The sequence below is a fragment of the Sturnira hondurensis genome, unplaced genomic scaffold (genome assembly GCF_014824575.4).
Source record: "Sturnira hondurensis isolate 20B ecotype Veracruz unplaced genomic scaffold, ASM1482457v3 Scaffold0006413, whole genome shotgun sequence".
Taxonomy (NCBI): domain Eukaryota; kingdom Metazoa; phylum Chordata; class Mammalia; order Chiroptera; family Phyllostomidae; genus Sturnira; species Sturnira hondurensis.
In genome coordinates, this window is record NW_028079044.1 from 31,453,595 (window position 1) to 31,472,630 (window position 19,036).

Genomic DNA, 19,036 nt, shown 5'->3' on the forward strand with positions numbered 1-19,036 from the left:
GTGTGAATACATGGAAGGAAGAAAAACATTTGCAAGAACTAGGTGTCAAAGTGGCCGAGGGGGTATTTGGGTGTTAGCTGAGTTGCAGGGGTAGGAGGAGGTCTTTCTAAATGAGTAACCCCTTTAAGGTTGTATGCACATTATTAAGAAAAAGCCCCAATCTTTGGTAAGCTCAATAGTACATCTTAATAACTTTACTCATATTTTTTCCTGCAGATATTTTGAGTATCTACTATATCTATAGTCCCATGGTTATATTGTAGGTGGGCCCAGGTAACCAGGTTCTTAGTGATTGTGAACAATGAATTGAACTGGAACACACAGAGTTTATAGCAGAGAGAGAGAGGGCAGATTTTTAAGCTCCAGTGCACCTCATAGAACATGGGAGCGGGATAACTTCGAGCAGAGACTGACCCTCAGTGGCTGGAGGGATTCTATTCTCGTAGGGTAGATCTCTCCTGGCTAGTTTTGGTGGGCTTTTGTTGTGCATGTGTAAGTAGTTATACTACTTTTAAGCTACGGCACATGTGGTCTCCCATGATTTTCCTTGAGTGCCTACTGAGGGAGGGGGTCCCACAATGCTAATTTATTATAATGCTATTATAATGAAGCAGGGGTCACGGTAAGTAGCATCTTTTGCACAGGTGCAGTCAAGATTCACCATGAGCCCACACTTTCGCAGAAAGTGGGGACAATGGGTGTTGGAATAGGGTCTCTGTCCTGTATGGATGTTCTTTTTCTTAGCCTTGGGGAACCTCCAGAGTTTCCTCACTCCTGACTATCTCCTGCCTCAGTTGGAGAGATAAACATTTCCTGCTTCTGAGTCTCTCAGTTCAGTGAAGGAGGGAGGCATGTGAACAGTATTACAATGAACTGCGATTGCTGTATTGAAGGGCTGAGTAATGAAAGTAACCGGGACTGCCAGGGAAGATAGAAAAAATTAAACAGAGAAGACGGCATTGATGTGGATGTAAGAAATGTCCAAATCTATAGAGAATTTTTATGAGTTTGTTCCAGCCAAACTGATGACAACTGCCAGGAAGCAAAATCTCAACAAGTTGAGAAAACGCTCTGGAGAATGGTAGTTTTATAGCCTAATTATACATTAGACTCAAAGGAGGAGACCTAAGGGAGGTTACATGAAATTCACTGGTGGTAGATTAGGAAAGCAGGAGAAAGGAAAGAGGGGAAGAATCTCTGAGGTTGAATAAAGAGAACAATGGAGAGACAGAGACTTCTTTCACATTGGCGGGTATGGGAAAGTTAAAAATGAACATTGACATCACATAGAGGGGGTATTTGGGGAACAAGGTACAAGGAGAGGTTCTGAAGGGATTACTATTCAAAACATTCCAAGGGTAGGTTGTCTTAGATGCAAAAAGACAAAAGATAGACTTAATTAAGGTAAAGATTGACTTTTGTCAAGGCAGCTACAGGCCTAGATGTGACTACCTGCCATGACTCTCTGTTTAGTTAGGAAATTTTACATTCAGACCATCCAACGTGGTCACTTTCAGTCTCTGAGTTAGCAAGGTTCGCCATGCTGGCCTCCCCTAAGCTTGTCAGTTTAGTAGGTGGCCTCTTTTTCAACCACCCTGGGCTCGGGATTTTTACATATTATTGCTGCAATCTGCATTCCACTGTACTAATATAATATGTGGACCTGCAATTTCTCCTACCTTCTTTTGGGTGGTCTAATAATCAGATAGATATGGAGCAGATTAGCAAGCGAAAATATCCAGATTTAATGCATCCATACGTATGGGAATGCTGCATTCATGAGTTAGAAGCCCCACATTCAGGAGAGGTTCAGAGACACAAAGGGCAATGTGGGTCTGCGAGGCATCCTGAGAGATGAGGTGAGGCAAGGTGCCTCGGTGTCCCTGAAGGGTCCGTGCAGAATAAGGAGTGCAGATATTTAGTAAACAGAAGTTTTTCCTGCCCTGTATGCAGATAGGTCCAAAAGGGTTATCTGGTACTCTCCCATTACAGGCAAGGCCCCTCGTTCAAGTTCTTCTGGCTAGACAAGGGAGGGCAGATGTCTCCTCTGGGCCTGCAGCTCAAGTCAACACAGTCCGCGTACCACAGAAGCACAGCTTGGGGGAACAATCTCTGGATCCCCCCCCATACAGCTTTCACATCCTTGTATGTTCCACAGGTCATGGGACCTTTTGTCTTGTCCTAAAAAATACAACTAAAATGGCCATTTCTGAAACTGTAAAACTAAAGTATTTCGATAATCCAATCGACTGCCACAATGGTAAAGCCATGATTAGGAATTATGTGGACTTCAGCTTCTAGAAACACAAGCAGTTTAGTCTTTCCCACAAGTTGTTCTTTTAATTAAAGGAATGCCTTTGCTTTTTGCAACCTTCTTGCCCTCATGCATGTCTGATATTGCGGGCAGGGAAGGAAAATCAGAAATGTCCATAGTTCAAAATTATTTTTGAACACTTTAGGGGGAAAGCAGTGACTGTTTTGTGACATACTTTAGTTCGTATAAAATCTGCTCCATTTTTCCCCAAAGGAATTTTTAACTTGGAGTGAAAAGAGATACCTTCCCTGAAGGAGAGGAACGCAATCAACCTAATGACAGCCGATTGGGAAAGAAGTAAATGTGTTGCTAATGGACATTAATAGATGCTTTCAGAGGTGGAAGGGGGAGATTAAGCATTGAACATTAACCTGATGACAAGGAGAAGAAGGCTAACTAATTCCTAAAGCAAAGTTTCCAGTACATTTGGCCCGTGAGGTTCAACTCCTGTCTTTACCCAGCCATGACTAACAATTTGTAGCTTTTGTTTTGTCTTTAATGTCTCCATACCACCTTTACTAATCCTCAGACAAAAACTGCCTGTTTACTCCTGTAACTTCTTTCTCTGAAGTAACAAACATGTCTGTTCCCATCTGTGAAGAACCCCCGCCGACAGACCTGGGCTGGCCCCTCTTCTTAGATAGTCAGTCCCCTGAGCCTTCCACTCCTCATCCAGAAAATGCCTATTTATCTTTTAAAGCCTAGTTCAAATGTTATTTCCTCAGCAAGGACTCCCCCAGTCCTTCTAGGCTGGGTGAAATCCACTTGCTACGTAAATCCACTGGAAATCCTATCCAGTGGTCCTCAGCACATCTGTGGTGGCAAGCTCCAGGTGTGTCCTTCTCACCTGATCGTACGTTTCAGGAGAGCAGGAGATTTTTGCAACTTTATTCAATGTCCTATCTCTCGTTCATTGTATTCACACAGTAGATATTTGTTGAAAGGAATACATTCAAAGGCTTTATCACTGTAATACTTTATGCCCTTATAATATCGTGTCTGATCTGTCTAGGAGGTATGTCTTCAACACAGCGTTCCCTTTGTCTGGACCAATTTTCTCAGAAATGACTAAGAGGAGAAAAATAAACAGAAATTTAACAACACATGTACCTTCTGTGCATATGGAAGATACCCAGGGAAGTTGAGTAAAATTACCCAAAATGGCCTAACCAATGACACTGAATATCATATCCAGCTAAAGTCAAAAGAAGACATTGGGGAGGAAAGCCATTTGTCAGAAGTTCTCAGGCAAAGCATGGTGATGAGGGTAACATTTGTTACACAGACTTAATGGTCGCCTTTTCCACGAAGGAGGATGAGCCAGAACTTAACCCCAGATCCAGAGATGACAGGAAAATGGCTATCTGGAAGGAAAGGACAGTCACTCGCAGGGCCAAGGTGGCTCCTGCAGAGAGGACAAGCAAGTTCCTGACGCACTTCACTGTTGTCGCAGATGACGGCCATGCCTGGAACATCAACTACAAGAAATGGGAGAAGGAAGAGGAAGAAGAGGAAGAGGAGGAGCAGCCGCCACAAACGCCCACCTGGGGTGAGGAGGGCAGAGCTGCTGATCCGAATACGGCCCCTGCCTCCTGGCCCAAGCGCCTCCTGGACTGCAGGGCCACCTCGAGGAAGCTCTTCAGCTCCCACAGGTTTCAGGTTGTCGTCACTTGCCAGGTTGTTCTGGACACCGTCCTGGTGCTGGCCGGGCTCCTCCGGGACCTGAAGATCATCCAGCCAGAAAAGAATAACTACGCCGCCAGGGTGCTCCACTACCCAAGCGTGGCCATCTTGAGCTTCTTTATGATGGAGATTGCCTTTAAAATATTTGTTTTCTGCTAGGAGTTTTTCCACCACAAGTTTGAAATCCCGGATACCATCATCACGTGGTTTTGTGTGTCCTCAGCATCACCCTCCTGCTCCGGGAGCAGGAGTCTGAGGCTCTGGGCCTGCTCCTGCTGCTCCTCCTGCCCCTCCTGCCCCTCCTGCTCCTCCTGCCCCTCCCTGCTCCTCCTGCTCCTCCTGCTCCTCCTGCCCTTCCCTGCTCCTCCTGCTCCTGCTGCGGTGTGTGGCCAGGATCCTCAACGGGATAATTATCTTGGTCAAGACACGTTCCCAGTGGCAACAGTTAAGGTTAAAACAGATGAATACACAACTGGCCGCCAAGATCCAACACCTGGAGTTCAGCTGCTCTGAGAACAGGAGATCCAAAGACTTAAGCTGCTGGTGACAGCACTTCTCTGCGAGGCGAATGAGAGGCGCCCCTGCTCTGCTCCGCAGAGGAGACCTCACTTCACAGGCCTGCGCCTGTGAATGAGGGTGACGGTGACACCGCCCTCCTGGGAGCGTCCCCGAGACAGGTTTGGTTTGATGCCGCTGCCTGCCTCCCACCCAGCTTGGATGCTGGAGGGACACAGCCTTTCGGAAGGCTCTCTCCCTTCCGTGGTGTGGCGGAGAGCTTGCCTTCCCGTCCCCACCTGCGCTGTGTCACGAATGTATCATAGGCTGTTTTCTCATGTTGAACTTGACTCTTGCTTGGAAATGTCCAACAAAGCTGGACACTTACTAGTCGTATATACAATTTAACCTCATCAAATGTACAGCTTCCACAGTTCGCATGGATATGGAGGCCTCCTTTCCCACGAGCACTCTGAAAGACGAAAGGAAAAAGGAAGCCATCTTCACTACCAGCCCGTTCTCGAAGAGCCTTTTCTATTTCTTAGCTGTTCTAAGCGGCTTGTCTTATGGCAACTTCCCCCAGGGAGACTGTTCTCAGATAGGCAGCCCCTTCCTCCCCACCCTCCCGCTGCAGCACCCAGCTTCCGGGTGGCTCCCCTAGGTCTGCTTCCTGACATTTTCTCAATGACTGTATAACTAGTGTATACAACAAACTCTCCCCCACCCCCCAGGGGGGGGGGAAGAAAAAATGGTTGCCTTTTCCATAGACAAGAGTTTCTGGAGATGGAGGGTCATTGTTCTCTCCCTGTACAAAGGGAGAGATATAATCTCTATTAGCCCATATAATTCCTAACAGGAGGGAAACTTCTGTTTTCAGAGATTCTCCTGTGCCTGCTGTTTCTCAAAAACATCGGCTCAAAACAATTCTTATACCAAAGAGGTGCATGTGGGGGTGGCACAGCCCGCCCGCATTCAGCAGCTTTTGAGGGGGGGCAGGGGACAGGAGCTTCTGCCAACTCTCTGTTCTGCGGCTCCCCTTATATTAAATGAAGAGATAGGAAAGTTCTGCTTTCTTTCTAAGAACCGTGGAGCCACCTAGTCACACAAATCTTTGTTAAGTAAACCAGCTTTTAGTAATTCCAAGTGCTTTTCTCTCCGGAGAATAGAAATGATCTTTTTTTTGTGGAGGGGACCCCCACTCAGCCGCCCACACAGACTCCCCTAAGAGAGGTAGACCGTGTGCAGTGTTTTCTGTTTTTTTTTTCCATTTTAAAGTGTCTCTCTTGTTGAGGCAGAAAAGGTCAAGATCCCAGGTTTAATCTGTTAGTACCATCCAAATACAGTCATGTTAGACAAGACGTTTGCAGACAACGGATTGCGTGTGCTGAAGGCGACCGTTTCTGCCAATCCAAGTGGCATATGGATCATTTTGAGTTAAACACTGTTGAGAATGAGCAGAAGCAAAAAAACAAACAAGCAAACAAACCAAAAAAACCCCTCTCAAAACAGAGCAATTTCCATTTGTAGCGGGGGGGGGGGGGGGGGGGGGGGGGTCTCCCTTCCCAGTATCAGGAAGAGGACTCTTAACAGCCCCTATCAGCCGAAAAGGCACCAACTTAAATCAGCATGACAAATCGCACTAAATAGCATTTACCACGTTCTCTCTGGTTTCTGTCCCTTAACTGCTTCCCTTGCCCAGAATCCCAAAACCCATTTACCTCTGTTTAGCTTAAAATAAACGTCAGTTCTAACCACCCCTTTGGGTTACTCATTGTTGGGTTGCTACCCTGCATCCATTCGAGGTGTAAGCATGAACAAACTTCCATTTGTTTTTCTCCTGTTAACCTGTCTTTGGTCCATCTAATTTAGAGCCCCAAGCTAGAGAATCTAAGATGGGTGTAGGAAATTATTTTCCTCCTCTACCGTTTCGTAAAAATAATAGGAAGGTATGAATAACATGTGAGAAGCTCACGGGTGGAAGAAATGACATTTACTTGCAGGAACCAGGGTCCTTATTAAGACAATGGCCTTGGAAGTGTGCCTTGCAATCAGGACCCACTTGAACATGTGGAAAGTTGGCAGAGACCTCCAGGTGAAGGGCATAGTAGACATAAAGGCACAGTGGGGACAGAGCATGGGACATGATTGGGGAAGAGAGAACTGGGCGGTTAGTGCCAGAGACAGATCCTGGCATCCTTGACTGTCAAGCCAGGAGACTTGACTTCAGCTGGAAAAGAGAATTTTAGGAAGGGCTGTAGGTATAGAAATGATGGGTTCAGCAGCTTGGTTGGAGGCTATTGATATACTCCAGGGAAAAAGTTAATGAGAGCCTGATTTCGAGTAGAAGCAGAGGGAAAGATGAGGAAGAGATAGGGATGGGGCTAAAAGGGGTACAGTGACCGGTGGTGCTGGATGTGAGGAGAGAGCAGAGTCAAGGATCCATGGCTCCTGAGGGAAAGATCAGTGTGACTCACCGCAGGGATTCAGAGTCCTGTTCCGCCCAGGGAGCAATCATTCCTCACATCTTTTCCTAAAGATTCCCTGAATGTTCTTTCAGAGTTCAAATGTGACTTACACAAAACTACTTCGCCTGCTCAAGGGTATTCTATGGACTTGCCTTTTGTGCCGTGTTCTTTCCCAATAAGCAAGAATTTCCTGTGAGGCATCCTTTATCAATGAGGGGAATAATAGCTCATCCTTCCTTTATCAGTGAGGGGAATAATAGCTCTTAACACTCAGTAGCTATTAGAGGAGAGGAGCACTTTGTAAGTGGGATGCATGGGCTCATTGCATTTTCCCAGAGCCCCAGCACCCTGGAGAAGGCTGTGCTGCTCTCATTGGGACAAGCAGGGCACTTTAGAGGTCATCAAGTTTATCTGCGAGACCGGAACCACCAGCATGCTGAGTCAAAGGCCAGGGTCTGTGGTCAGATCTGGGAATCAGTACCTCTTCAGGCAATTACCAGCTGCATGGCCCTGGGCAATTTGCTTAGCCATTCTGGGCAGTAGTTCCCTCATCCATGAAGTTGGATTACAGTGATCAGTCTTGTTAAATTAAAAAAGAAATTCTAGTATCTGTAACAAATCCTGATGAATTTCCTGTTTACTAAATGCCAGACAGTCACTAAGAGTTTTACATGCACTATCGTAGTTTTGGTCTCAAAATAGCCCTGTGCTAGGTACTAGCAGTATTTCCACTTTATGGGTAGAAAATTGAAGACTTTTTAAATATTAGTTTTCCTAAATTACAAAGTTAGTAAAGTGGCCAAGCTGGAATTTAAATCTATGGTGGCTGATATTAAATTGATGTTTTTAACCATTATTCTATATTACCTTTGTAAAGTACTTAATACAGTGTTCAGAATGCAGGCTATTTCATCTCAAATCAGATTACAACTTTAATAATGGTATCTGTACTCTGAAAACTGTTTACTTTTAATGGACCTAAATTTTAAGTGAAAATGTCAGGCAGGGAAGAATTAAGCAAAAGCAACAAATTGTAGAGTATTAATGTGCTTTGAAAATGCAAAATGGATTTTAGAATGGATTGGAGAGTTGAAAAAGTGATAAGAAACCCTGAAAAAGAGAGTGAATGAAGGGGCTGGGTGGCCTGGAAGGAGCACTGTCAGGGTAGCAGTGGATTAGGAAAGCAGTGGCTGCAGTAGATCCATCTGCAGGCAAGAGGTAACAGGTAACAGATGATCCCAGCACAGGGATCAGGTAACAGATGATCCCAGCACCACCAGAGGGGCCGTAGCCAGCCATCTTACTGTGTGCAGACTGACTGCGGACACGGCGTGGATTGCAGGTAGGGTGTGTTGGCCACCAGTGCAATAGGAGGAGGCCAGGGTAGAAGCCCAGAGGAGAAAATGGTAAGAGTTCTTGCTTAAAATGATGACTTTAGATTCTGTGGGATTCTTACTAAAGTGCTCCACACCACAGCGATCTATGAAGCAGGCAGTAGTTTGAAGGAACTAGCGGGCTAGCGCTGCCAGCGTGCTGGAGATAAACCTTAGCTTGTGAGAGGGAGAGCTCCATTGTGTCCACCAGGGGGAATCTGAAGTCATTGGTAAGAAATTCTCCTGAGGGCTTGAACTTGCTCTCTTTAAGCAGCACAGGGTTTTAAGTGGGGCTGGCCCTCAAGAGTTGGGTAGACTTTATAGCATTTCCCTGTAGTCTTAGCAGAATCAATGGCCAAAACAGTGCTGGTAACCCGGTACTTAATGCTGTCATGGTGCAACATTAGTGCCTTATTTTCCGATTGCTAGTCAGTTCAAATATTTGCATGAAACTTCATTCTGAACTAAGCTGGACTTCACAGGTGAATTGTATCACCTGCATTGCTTGCTGAACCTCCTGAAGTACCTGGAGTCATGGCTTCGCCAAGGAGCATGATACTTGTGAGCCATTGTACTTTTCATACCTTCCACTGGCCTACTAGAGTCAACTTTCTTATAGAAAAATGGTTCCAGTGGAGACTGAACTTTGTGGAACACAGTTCAGTGTTCCACAAAGTTCAACTATACTCCTAACAGTATAGTTGAGTTCACACTTAAAACGTTTGTAATAATCATATAGATAGTATGCTATTTGGACAAGGTTTTTTGAAATGATGACAAATTAATAAGAAGATTGTAGCTTTGTCAGACACAAACAAATTTGATTTGCAGGGCAAAACAAGGTGTTTGAGTTCCACTGAAAACACCAACAGTCCAACTAATTAACAAGCTGTTTTTGTGCTACAGAAACCACGTGTGCAGGCTGCGGACACAGACAGTGTACACGGAGTTGTGCTGGCACAGGTGAGCAGCAAATACAGTTGCTCTCCTCAGGAAGTTCACATCACATGTGTTTTAGTCAGCATCGTCCATACTCAGAGTGTTGACAAGAGCGTAAAATCCCTCACCGTGAAGGGATTTTACATTCCGAATTTCAATGAAAAAAAAATGTAGCTGCTTTTTAAATGATGTGTGTGGACAATCCAACATGGATAACTTTATACCAGCAGCATCTTATAATTTTGTGTCTCTTCTCCCACCTCCCCACATTCTAATAACAGATATGTCAATACTATCTTCCAGTGCTGTTTCAAATAATCAGTGCGAGCCATAAAAAATACTGGAGTGTTTCACCTCAAAAGAAAAGTTTTGGCAACTTTTGAGTGAAAGGAGACAGTTATAACAGAAACCCCTATGCACACCTCTACTGCGGAGAGCAGCCATGTGTTTTCACAGTCACCCAGTGCTAATGCAGCAGGAGGCCCCGTCTCGGATTCTGTGTGGCTCCAGGTCACTTTATTTCCTTTCTCGTCGCCACAGGAGAATGTTGCCTTTTCCCTGTGTCTCAGGGCCTATGAGACAACATTCCACCTTCTGGCCCTCTGTCTTGCAATTTAACTTTTTTGCTTTCTTGTTTCAATAATCATATTTTATTCTTCAATAGTGAACAAGAATTCACTATTAAAAGCTAATGAAGTAATCATTTATTACCACTTTTAAACACCTGTTATGTTCCAGGCACTATAGGTGCTTTGCATACTTTAATAAAACAACCCTACGAGCAAGGTACTAATATCTCCATTTTATGGTTGTGGAGAATGAGGCTCAGAGACTAAGGAAAATGCTGAAGGTTATGCAGTCAGGAAGTGAAACTGATGCAAGACCTCACTCAGCACTGTTGCCTTCCAAAGCAACTCACTATGCTGAGTCCGTCCACCCTCGCTCTAGTTTAGCATGGGTTTCCTTCCTGGGAGCAGGACACTAACCTTCCAGTGACCACTCTAGGATTTTTATGTTTATCTAAGGATTAAGATTCTTCTTTGACTTTGCTACCTTTTTTTTTGCCAGTCTGTCTGGAAACTATAGCTCTAACTGGGACCCCACTAGGTTGTGTATTCCTGTCTGACTTCCAAGGCTCTTCTTGTTGCATCCTGCCAACTTCCTATCAGCAGGATTGGTCCATTATCACCCATTCACCAAGGGCTGGAGCCGACAACAAAGTTTGAACTTCAGGGGCCTAGTTTCTTGGAAATGCTTTCAAACTTATAATGGAAATTTTCTGACTTACCTTAAATACATTGCAGCTACTCTTTTCTCTGTCTTTCCTGAGACAGTATCAGTCAGGACAGAGTCACAGGAAACACGAATCTAGCCATTTGAAGCACAAAGTGACTCCAAACAAGGAAGCAATAGCCTCCAGAATGACCCTCAGAGTAACAATGAGAAACTTGCCAGTTAGAGGAGCTGCTTCTCCTGTCAGCGTGGAGGAGCGAGAAGAATCGGGCCACCTCTGCAAATGCTGCTGGGCATGTCCAGGGCAGCAACCAGGCCCTGAGCGCCTGTTCAGAAAGACCCAGCCGTCCTGGCTGTGACTGCCCACAGCAAACAGCAATGAAGTGGGTTGGTGGCTTCCAACCACTTCCATCTTCTGCACAGAGCACCAGTGGGTCTCATTGGGCAAACCCTCCCTGGTATCTAGAACCCTCGCTGCAAGGGGGATTGAAATGCAATTTTTGGTTTTCCAATCTCTGCCACACAGAAACATTTTACAAAACATGGCAAAGAGGATCGGGAAGTGAATTATTCTTACTTAGAAGACTGGAATTTGGTAAAGACTAATTTTGTTTGTTTCTTCTGTATTAAAATTAGATAGAGAATTTTGGCAAATAGTTGTAATACTGCAAACAGCAATACACTACACCATGAGTCTGTTATTTGGTTACATGACTGGTGTCCTGTCCTTCCAGAATTGGATTAATATTTATGCTTAATTGATGACAGTACTTGACAAAATCTTTTCCTTTCTCAAATGCATACATGACTTCTTCACTGGAGAGGATCTGTCCAAATACTCTGTGACCCCCTTTAGAGGGACCCGTGTGTAAACACGAGCTCTATCACACTTACGGTCTAGAAAGGAAGGGTATCATGTTGGCAAATGCTAGGCCTGTGTTATAGTTCAGATTAATCTAAACAACTACCAGTATTACAGGGAACCTAAAACCAATTCAAAGCAAACTAACCAATATTAGAAAAGTTAATTGATAGTGAGATCACCGAGCAATGACAAAAACAAAGGCTAAGTAAGGTATATTTCTTTAAAAGAGAAAAAATATTCTAGAGACCTGAAAAATAACAGCAACGTTAATGATGTAATTCAACTTGACGAAAGCATGAAATTAACATATAAACTTTTCATTACTTTAAATAAAGTTTGGTACTGAGTGTCCCTTAAACATCTGTTTTGTTTTGTGGAAACAAAAACAAAAGCAGGTAGGAGAGGCTGAGACACAGTCTTGCCAATGCAAGTTATTGTAAGAATAAAAAGAGGCATTTACCCCCTAAGTGAGATTATTAATTGGGCTATAAACTTGTCTTCTCAAACAACTTTACCAAAAAGTATACTCATGTATAAAATGGAGCAAAAAAACAAATCATAAATTTCTGAAGAAAGTTAGCTTTTAAGAAGTGAAGACTAATTACAATAGCAACTTTGAAAATCTTGAAAATGAAAAATTCTATTTTGATTCCTAAAATCAATCTTTACCTCCCTTGTTACTGTTTCTGGTATGGGACGGGGAGAGAGGAAGGGGGTAAGGCTAACTCTTCTCCTCCATTTTTAAAACCACTCTTAAATAGGTTTTCCTTTTCTGGTTCCCAACTGCAAATGTTTTTGCTTTATTTCCCACTAGGCTAGTCGGGTCAAGAAAGTTGAGTCATGGCAGTTCTGGGTCAAGATGGCAGCAGAGGAGGGTTCTAAACTAACTTCCCACAAACACACCAAATCTACAGCTACATATGGAACTTTTTCCTCTGGAAGCAAAACAACAAATCTGGCTGAGCAATTCCTACAAATCAGGTGAATGAGAAAAATAACCTACATGGAAGCAGGTAGGAGAGGCTGAGACACAGTCTTGCCATAAACCTCATCCCCAACACAATGATTTACATACAGTTGGGAGGGTGCTTAAAACCCTGAGTTTCTCTCTGAGGAATGAAGGATTTGAACCTCACATTAAACCTCACCCCGACTTTTAAATCTTGCCCATGAGAAATGAGCGCACAAACATTGTTTTGAAAGCCAATGGACCTTGCATCCAGGTGACAGACAGGCTATAGGGAACTGAGAAATAGTTCTCAAGGGCTCACAGACACAGACTCACCTGTCCCAGGGCCCAGCACAGGGGCAGTCAGCTGAAAAGGGCCCAGACTTTCTGTGAAAAATGTTTACTTGCTTATCTTAAGGCATCGGCCTGAGGGACACTCATCTAATTTACCATACCTCTGGGGGTCCAAAGTAACACTCTCCAAAGACAGGAGCTGGCAGGCACCATACCTGTGCTCAGTCTTCTGCCTTCATTTAGGTTGCTGATACCTCTCAGAAAGGAGCTTGCACACTCACCCAGCACCCTGAATTTAGTGTCTGCCACCCAGGGGACACCTCTAGATCACCTGGCCCTGGTAGCCAGCAGGCTTACACTCGAGGGTCCACAGGACTCTCATAAACAGAGAAAGAGTTCTTAACTGGCTGCCACCCACAGGAAGCAGCAGAGAGGCAACAGACTTAGGTGCTCAGTCTTTCTGTGGAAGAGGCCTAACAGCTTATCATTATAGTTATGGCCTCAAGGGCAGTCTTCTGTGGAGGAGAAACTGCTCCATGGTGAGACCACTGCTGGACATGAATGCTGGATCCGGGAAAGGACAGAGATTGCATCTCATAAATCAGCCCCAGAAAACTGATCTCTTCTCTATGCTACACGCCATGCTATGTCTTGGAACAAGCTGTTGTCCTACCCCAGGCAAGCATGTAAGACAATTCCCTTGGATGGAACATGCCCCCAAACCCTGTGCATCTGCCTTGTACTATGAAATCCTTTAGCAACTTCCAAGCAGCATGAAGGATACCCACCTCCTCTAGCTACCCCCCAACATGTGCCTCGGGTGTAAGTTCTCCTTAATAAACTATTAATTGCCAGACTAACAAGGCCTGCCGTTTCTTTGTGCTTTCCCTGTCCTCCAGTTGTGGAGGTAAATTTCAGTCTCAGGGCTCTGCCCTGGGTCAGTTGTATAGTAGCTTCTAACTGAACACACGTCTATGAGCAAGCTACAGTTCTTTCCAGAGACTAGGGAGGAAAGCGAGCACCATCTCCACACACTTCCTCTGACCCACTCCAGGTCACTGGTGTCTCTGAGAAAGGGGCTTGTGGGTAAGCATGGTACCTTGACTTTCGTGTCTGCTGCCCAGGGCACACATCCCTTGAGAGCCTGGCTCCGGTTGCCGGCAGGGCATGGGTTTACAGGGCTGATGGGAGAGTGGCAAACTAAGAACCAGTACCTGACTGGATGTCACCCCAGGGCACAGAGAAGAGGGAGCAGACAGAAGCGCCCATTCTTCCCCTGAAACGGGTGTATCTGCTTACTTTCCAAGTGGCTGTCTGTGGGTCTGGCTTCCAACAAGCCTGAATATACGTTCTCACTGAAAACCCTCCCTTTGGGCTCTGACCGGTTTGGGGACAGTGGAAGCATAAAAGGAGAACAGCACGCTAGGACAACCACAGAGGTTTGAGAGACAACAAGACTNACCCTGAGTTTCTCTCTGAGGAATGAAGGATTTGAACCTCACATTAAAACTCACCCCGACTTTTAAATCTTGCCCATGAGAAATGAGCCCACAAACATTGTTTTGAAAGCCAATGGGCCTTGCATCCAGGTGACAGACAGGCTATAGGGAACTGAGAAATAGTTCTCAAGGGCTCACAGACACAGACTCACCTGTCCCAGGGCCCAGCACAGGGGCAGTCAGCTGAAAAGAGCCCAGACTTTCTGTGAAAAATGTTTACTTGCTTATCTTAAGGCATCGGCCTGAGGGACACTCATCTAATTTAGCCTACCTCTGGGGGTCCAAAGTACCACTCTCCAAAGACAGGAGCTGGCAGGCACCATACCTGTGCTCAGTCTTCTGCCTTCATTTAGGTTGCTGATACCTCTCAGAAAGGAGCTTGCACACTCACCCAGCACCCTGAATTTAGTGTCTGCCACCCAGGGGACACCTCTAGATCACCTGGCCCTGGTAGCCAGTAGGCGTACACTCGAGGGTCCACAGGACTCTCATAAACAGAGAAAGAGTTCTTAACTGGCTGCCACCCACAGGAAGCAGCAGAGAGGCAACAGACTTAGGTGCTCAGTCTTTCTGTGGAAGAGGCCTAACAGCTTATCGTTATAGTTACGGCCTGAAGGGCAGTCTTCTGTGGAGGAGAAACTGCTCCATGATGAGACCACTGCTGGACATGAATGCTGGATCCGGGAAAGGACAGAGATTGCATCTCATAAATCAGCCCCAGAAAACTGATCTCTTCTCTATGCTACACGCCATGCTATGTCTTGGAACAAGCTGTTGTCCTACCCCAGGCAAGCATGTAAGACAATTCCCTTGGATGGAACATGCCCCCAAACCCTGTGCATCTGCCTTGTACTATGAAATCCTTTAGCAACTTCCAAGCAGCATGAAGGATACCCACCTCCTCTAGCTACCCCCCAACATGTGCCTCGGGTGTAAGTTCTCCTTAATAAACTATTAATTGCCAGACTAACAAGGCCTGCCGTTTCTTTGTGCTTTCCCTGTCCTCCAGTTGTGGAGGTAAATTTCAGTCTCAGGGCTCTGCCCTGGGTCAGTTGTATAGTAGCTTCTAACTGAACACACGTCTATGAGCAAGCTACAGTTCTTTCCAGAGACTAGGGAGGAAAGCGAGCACCATCTCCACACACTTCCTCTGACCCACTCCAGGTCACTGGTGTCTCTGAGAAAGGGGCTTGTGGGTAAGCATGGTACCTTGACTTTCGTGTCTGCTGCCCAGGGCACACATCCCTTGAGAGCCTGGCTCCGGTTGCCGGCAGGGCATGGGTTTACAGGGCTGATGGGAGAGTGGCAAACTAAGAACCAGTACCTGACTGGATGTCACCCCAGGGCACAGAGAAGAGGGAGCAGACAGAAGCGCCCATTCTTCCCCTGAAACGGGTGTATCTGCTTACTTTCCAAGTGGCTGTCTGTGGGTCTGGCTTCCAACAAGCCTGAATATACGTTCTCACTGAAAACCCTCCCTTTGGGCTCTGACCGGTTTGGGGACAGTGGAAGCATAAAAGGAGAACAGCACGCTAGGACAACCACAGAGGTTTGAGAGACAACAAGACTCAGGGCAGCATTGAACAAAAATGTGTCTCCCCAAAGGGACCACTCCTTTAAGACTTGGAGAAGGTGCTGTTTTAGCTAATACATAGACAGCAACAAGGAAAGTTCAGGAGAATGAACAAACACAGGAAAATGTTCCAAAGAAGAAAGCAAGATACAACTTCTGTGAAAGACCTGAATGAAATGCAGATAAAAATTCACATGATGAAGAGTTCAAAATAATGAATGTAACCATGTTCACTGAGCAGAAGAGAGGACTAGGTAAACCAAGTGAACATTTTAGTAAAGAGCTAGAACATGGGGAGGAGAACTAAACAGAAGTCACAGAGCTGAAGAATGCAATAACTGAACTAACAAAAATGCAATGAAAGGTAATAGGAGTCACTTGTTTATGCATTTGGGCAGCTGTGTTATTGGACCAATGCCACCCTGATTCCCCACTGAAACAAAGGAAGCAAACTCTGTTTTCAAGAAAATAGTGCCTAACACTTTGGCCTAATAGTTGTCCTCAAATGTTATCCTCCTTAAAGAACACTGCAATAATTATGAATATATGTTTAAATGGCATTTGAAAAGAAAAAAATACAATGAAAGGGCACAATAGCAGACTAGATGATGCAAAGAAAGGGTCTGTCATATCAGAACCAGGGCAGTGGAACTCAACTGTCAGAGAGGCAAAAAGAGAAAAGAACTTTAAACAGTAAAGATTGCTTCAGAAACACAGAATGACATCACGTAGACCATTCGCATTACAGCGTTCCCAGAAGAACAGAGAAAAAGGCAGAAAAACTATTTGAAGAAATAATGGCTGAAAACTTCTATAACCTAGGGAAGGAAACAGAAATCCAGGTCCAGGAAGCCCAGAGCACACCCAGCAAGATGAGCCCAAAGAGACCCACACCAGGACCCGTTATAATTAAAGGGTTGAAAGTTAAGAAGAAACCTTCAAAGCAGCAAGGAAAAAAACAAGTTGTTGCACATAAGACAATCCATAAGAAAATCAGCAGATTTTTTAGCAGAGATGTTGTAGGACAGAAGAGATTTATATGATATACTCAAACTTTAGGGAAAAAATTGGCCAACTAAGAATACTTTAACCAACAAATTTTACCTTTAGGATGGAAGAGAAAGTATATTCCAGACAAGCAAAAGCTAAAGGAGTTAATCACCTCGAGACAGTATCTGCAAGAAATGTTCAAGTGAACTATATGATTGAAACCAAAGTGCCCTAATCAGTAATAGGAAAACATATAAAAGTATGAATCTCACACATGAAGGTAAGTATATAGTCAAATTTAGAACAATCTACTTTTGAAACGATGAGAGGTTAGTCACATGTAAGCCCAGTATGAAGATTGAAAGACAAATTAGTAAAGTAAAACTATAGTGATTTGTTCAAGCGTATGCAACCTAAAAAGGTGTAAATTATGACATCAAAAACATAAAACTGGTGAGGAAAGTAAATACAGAGAGGTTTAATATGTGATCGAACTTAAGTTGTGATCAACTCAAAGTGGTTGTTTCAGCTGTAAGTTGTTTTATGTAAGCTACAATGCAAAAACCTATATTCAATATACAAAAGACACAGATAACAGAATCTCAGTACAGAAAATTATGAATCCCAAAGGAAGAGAGCAAGAGAAGAAAGTAACCAGAGAATTACAAAACAGAGATACCAAATCAAAATGGCAGTTAGTGCGTGCCAATCAATATTCACTTTAAACGTAAATGGACTAACTTCTCCAATCATAAGACATAGAGGAGCTGAATGGGTAATAAAACAAAGACCTATTTATCTGCTGCCTACAAGAGACTTACTTCAGATGAAAGTTATACACGGACTGGAAGTGAAGGAATGGAAAAAGAATATCCATGCAAATGGAACAAAAAAAAGTTGTAGCAGCTATACCTTTATATGCCAGAAAAGACTTGAAGACACTCACTGTACAAGGGACAAATAAGGTTATTACATAAGGATAGATCAATCCGACATGAGGTTGTAACTTTCATAAATACTGTGCATCCAGCACAGGGGCAGCTAAATATGTGAAGCAAATACTGAGAGACCTAGAGGGACAGGACAACCCAGTAATAGGAGGGGAATTTCACTCACCACTTGCGTCAAGGGATGGATCATCCAGACAGAAAAATCAGTGAGGAAACATTGGCCTTCAAGATGCCAGACTAGGTTGACCTGACAGACATAAAGGGAACATTCAATCCAAAAAGTACAGAATACATAGTCTTTCTTCTCAAGTGCACATGGAACATTCTACAGGAGATGATTACATGTGAGGCCACAAAGCAAGTCTTCATAATTTTAAGGATATTGAAATCATATCTGATTACAGTGATAGAACACAAGAAATAAATTACAAGAAAAAAACTGTAAAATTCACCAATATGTGGAGATTAAATAACACGCTCCTGAAAATCAATGGGCCAAAGAAGACATCAAGAGAAAAAGAAAAAAACATATTTTGAGACTAATGAAAATGGAAAGAAAACATAGCAAAATTTGTAGGATACAGAAAAAGCAGTTGGAAGGGGGAAGTTCATCTTCACACAGGTTTACACCAAGAAAGAAGAGTGATATCAAATAAACTGACTCTACATGCCACAGAACTATGAAAAGAACAACAAAATTTATATTATCAGAAGAAAGGAAATAGTAAAATCAGACTGGAAAGAAATAAAATTTAAACTAAAAAGACAATGAAAAGATATATGAAATTAAGAGCTATTTGTTTTTCAGATGATACACAATATTTACAGCCTTTAGCTAAAGCCACTGAGGAAACAAAGGCACAAGCTCTAACATCTAAGCTGTCACTGCCTCTCAGCATGAAGTCAGCATGGGCGGAGGTGCAGCAGCTCCGAGGCCCTTCCCTATGGTTCAAATACAGGCTCAGAAGGCACAAGCATAAATAGGGGGCGAAAGAGGAGCTGAACTTCAAAACCAGAAATTTTTATGATTCAAAGAACACCAACAAGAAGGTGCAGAGAGCCCACTAATGGGCGAATATAGTTGCAAATCATAGAGCTGAGAAATTTGAATCTAAAATATGTAAAGCCTTTATTATTTAATATAGTTTATCAATTATGCTATTACACTTATCCCAATTTTCCCCCCTTTGCTCCCCTCCCCTCCCATTCCCTCCAGCAATTGCCCTACAATTCATGTTACGTGGTCATGTGTTTAAATAAATCATCCATCATGAAATGGGCCAAAGTGTTGAGTCTTCGGAAAAAATCTCACTGAAACAGAATGCAGCTTCTAACAATGCCATCTGGTACATTGATACTAATGGGATCCCAGCTCACCTAGTGGGGGAAGCCTGTACTACAAGGGGCCTGTGTA

The 19,036-nt window shown here is 44.0% G+C and overlaps 1 pseudogene; it reads left to right on the top strand.

Annotated features, from left to right (window-relative positions):
- The first annotated feature begins 3,640 nt into the window (after positions 1-3,640).
- On the top strand, positions 3,641-4,627 carry LOC118988361 (voltage-gated hydrogen channel 1-like; annotated as a pseudogene).
- Positions 4,628-19,036: the final 14,409 nt, after the last annotated feature.